The sequence below is a fragment of the Octodon degus genome, unplaced genomic scaffold (genome assembly GCF_000260255.1).
Source record: "Octodon degus isolate 3935 unplaced genomic scaffold, OctDeg1.0 scaffold00228, whole genome shotgun sequence".
Lineage (NCBI taxonomy): Eukaryota > Metazoa > Chordata > Mammalia > Rodentia > Octodontidae > Octodon > Octodon degus.
The window spans coordinates 2,880,237-2,884,115 of record NW_004524804.1 but is presented as its reverse complement, the minus strand read 5'-3'; the positions used below and the strand labels follow the sequence as shown (position 1 = coordinate 2,884,115).

The 3,879-nt window shown below is 46.6% G+C and overlaps 1 pseudogene; it reads right to left on the bottom strand.

Annotated features, from left to right (window-relative positions):
* Positions 1 to 188: 188 nt before the first annotated feature.
* On the bottom strand, positions 189 to 2,240 carry LOC101581777 (annotated as a pseudogene).
* Between the last annotated feature and the right edge of the window lie 1,639 nt (positions 2,241 to 3,879).

Here is a 3,879-nt window from a genome sequence, read left to right as displayed (position 1 = left end):
GTCAGTGCATTCTTGTAGGAGTTAAAAGGAAGTAAATATTTTGGTCAAAGTTAAAAGAATGTCAATAAGCTCCACATAAGTATGCTTCGCACTAGCCTCATGCATTTCACGCCAATGGAGCAGGACGAGGTCTACCTTTTATTCTATGTGCCGAGTGTACAAAACCCCACCCCCGGGAAGCACCACGTCTAAAATCCACTGGGGTGACTGCTGCACATTAAAACACCGGGGCACTGGCTACACGGGTTAAACAGTGAATGCAGCTACGCGTTGTCCAGAGTTCCAACATAATACATCAGGGAGACTGGCACTGGCATATTTTTAAATTCACAAGGCTTCTTCTTCTGGCTCTTCTAACACCGAGGGCCGGAGCGGGGAGAAGGCGATCAGGTTCCCACCGAAAGAGGCCAGTCGGGTCCTTTCCGAATGCCGCCGCCATTCTGCAAGGGTGAAGGGGTCGCCATGGGTCGGGCCTGGTGAATCAAGAAGGCGATGTTCGGTGGTGAGAGTATCAAATAGTACTGAACAGCTCTTAGCTGGCCGAGGGGTCTGAGCAGCTGCTTCTTGCAGGGGGCTCCTCTGGCGCGGGGCATTATTATGTTCAGGACTGTTCATCTGAACATCCTGCGCGGTGAAGGAGGAATTGAGTTCCATTCTTTCCATGACACCTGAACTCTCCTCTTCGCTCATTGTCTTGTCATCTGCTGTCCCGCCCACAAGATGCAAACCCAGGGCTTCACTGGGGAAACAATCCGTCTCCATGTTTGTTTTATTTACATCCTGGTTCCCTTCAATCAAATCCTCTAATCCAGGACACCCAGCACCTTCAACAGCAGTGTTCCTGCTCTCAGGGGTATTCGAAAACAAAGTCTTCTTGTCACCATGTCCACTTGGGGTGCTCCGAGGGCTGGGGCTCTCTGGTGATGGCATCTGCCTCTCAAGGCTGGCGGCAGCCCCGCTCTTGGGAACCATTCCAGGGAGAGATGTGGGTGTTCCCGGCCTTTGCGGCGGTGGATCACAGGAAAGCGCAGAGCGGGGCTTGGAGGGGCTCTCAACTCGGAAGAAGCCGGCATCAAACACGATGCTGTCCTTGTCCCCAGACTGCTTCGTCCGCTGGCACATTGCACTCTTGACTGCAGCCAGGCGGCTCCTGGCGGCTGCGCGTGCAGAGTCGTCCACTGTTGCTGTCGGCTTGCTGGCCAGGCCAGAGACAGGTTTCTTCCGTAGGACTTTCTTGCTTGTGTTATTGTTTTGCCATCCAGATTCTTCAAGTTTCATCAGATTGATGAATTTTTTATTTACATCTTCTATCTGAAAGCTAACCATATCCCAAAACCCGTCCAGGTCGGTGCAGGTGGTCTCCTTCTCGCCCCGTTTGTATTAGCAGTCGTCCACCAGTCCTTCAAACTGTCTGAACCTTTCCTTCATGAGGAGGCGAGTTTGGCCAACCGCCGTGCGGATGAGCTCTTTAGCATCATCGGAAATGTCCAACTCAAGCTTCCGGTCCCAGGCTAGGCAGTGCGAAGTCAATTTCTCAGTTTCTGACTGGAGGATATTTCTGAAATATAGCACATCATGCTGTGGCTCAGGGATCTGACCTTTGCAGGCTTTGTTTACGGACAGGCCCTCAGAATCTTCAGTAGCAACCTCGTTTTGATTTAGGCTATATTCTTCCTTGAGAACTGTTACCGAATACAGGGAACGGAGGAATTTACTTGAGTCTTGCTGCACAGTGTTGGTAAAAGTTTTACATTTTGGGGTCGAGATTTCTTTTCCTGTTTCTTGCATCTTATCACCCTCTGGCTGGAGCGGGCCCCAGGCGAGGCCGGGCATCAGGAAAGCCTCAGCACTCCTGGGCGTCATGGGCATCACCTGATAGGTCTTCACCCCCTCCAGAGGCTGGGACACGAAGTCTTTAGGGGCAAAGGAACTCTTGCCTCTTGTTCTTGTGGGATTTGTCTTAGCTAAGCTTTCCAGTTCAGGTAAGACTCCATCTGGCTCGGTTCCACGGGTCGTGTTGGTTTGCAAAGTATTTCCTTCACTCTGGACTTCAAAAGACACGACCTTGTCAGCTCTTGCTTCCATCTTCGTGGCAGGCCTTCCTTTGTTTGGTGCCTTTCCTTCTTGTTCATTATCTTGAGTAGCCCTGGCGACTGTCTTTCTGACATTGGCCACGGGGGCGGGCCTGGAGACCTGCCTGGCGGCCTGAGTCACTGATCGTGTCATCCTGGTGGGCACGGGCGCCACGGGGGGCACAGCTTTCCCTATATGTTTTTATAGGAGTCCTTTCTCTGACAGTCTGATCTAATTGTTTCCCCCATTGTGGACTTTGTTTTACTCTGTTGCTGTTATGGCTTGTGTCTAGGTGTCCCCCCAAAGCCTCATGCAGTCTTGGGGCAGCTTCTGGAGCATGTGATTGATTATTGGGGTGTGGATGCTGCACCTGCCCTGGGCAGGTAATTTGCATTGTACTGTAAGGAGGGGAGAGAAGCCTGCTGCTTGAGCTGCTGCGACTCCTCCATTTGATCTTGCTGTTTGCTGCCACATGAAAGGTTGCCCTCTGCCATGTGCTGCTCTGCCTTGGACCCTGCTGAATATGGACTGAAACCTCCAATAACTGTGAGCTAAATAAATCTTTCCTTCCCCAATTTGAGTGTCGGATATTTCTCCCAGCAATGAGAGAAGACTAATTAAGACAGTTGGTAGTTTTTTACATGCAGAACCTTTTTGAAAAAGATGAGAACCCAATAGTTGATTCTTTGAAGTATTTCCCCTGCAGTTTTACTTTTTTGCAAGAACTCTTTACCTACCCCTATGTCCTTAAGGTATTTATCTACTCTCTCTTCCAAAAACTTTTATGTTTCAGTTTTAATAGCTAAATCTTCGATACATTTTGACAGTAGTTTTGTGCATGGTGTTAGGCATGGTTCTATTTTAAGCCTTCGACATGTAGAAAGCCAGTGTTTCCAGTGGCCTTTATTAAAGAGGCTATCTGTCTTCCAGTGACCATGTTGGCACCTTGGTCACAGCCAAGGTGGCCTAGTGTGCTTGCAGTTGTGTGTACATTTCTAGTCTGTTCCATCGATCCTCAGGTCTGTTTTGATCTCAGTACCACGCTGATGTTACCACAGTAGCTTTGCAGTGTAATTTCAAGTCAGGGATTATGATGCTTCCTGCCTTTCCTTTGTTGCCCAGGACTGCTTTTGCTATTCTAGGTCTTTTCTGGTTCCAGATGAAGTTTAGGAATTTTTTGTACATCTGTGAGGTATACTAATGGTATTTCAATTGGGATTGCATTGAATCTATATAAAAATATAGGAAGTATAGCCAGTTTCACAATGTTGGTTTTTCCTATCCAAGAGTTAGGAATATCTTTCCATTTTTTGAAATCCTCTTCCATCTCTTTCTTCAGAGTACTATAATTTTTACTGTATAAATCTTTTACTTCCTTTGTCAGGTTGATTCCTATGTGTTTCATTTTTGGGGTGTTACTGTGAAAGGTGTGGTTTACTTAATTTCTCTCTTGTGTATAGAAATGCTATCAATTTTTGAGTGCTAACTTTGTATCCTGCTATGCTATTGAATTTATTTATTAAATCTACATGTCTCTTCATGGTGATTTTGGGGTCGTCTATGTACAGTATCATGTCATCTGCAAATAATGATAATTTGACTTCTTTTCCAATCATTATTCTTTTTATTTCTTTCTCTTGTCTAATTGCTTTAGCTAATGTCTCCAGAACTATATTGAATAGGAGTGGAGACACAGACATCCTTGACTTGTTTCAGACTTTAATTTTTTTGGTTTTGTTTATTTATGTATTTGGTACATGGTCTCACTATACAGCTCAGACTCATAGTGATCTTCCTGTTTCAGCC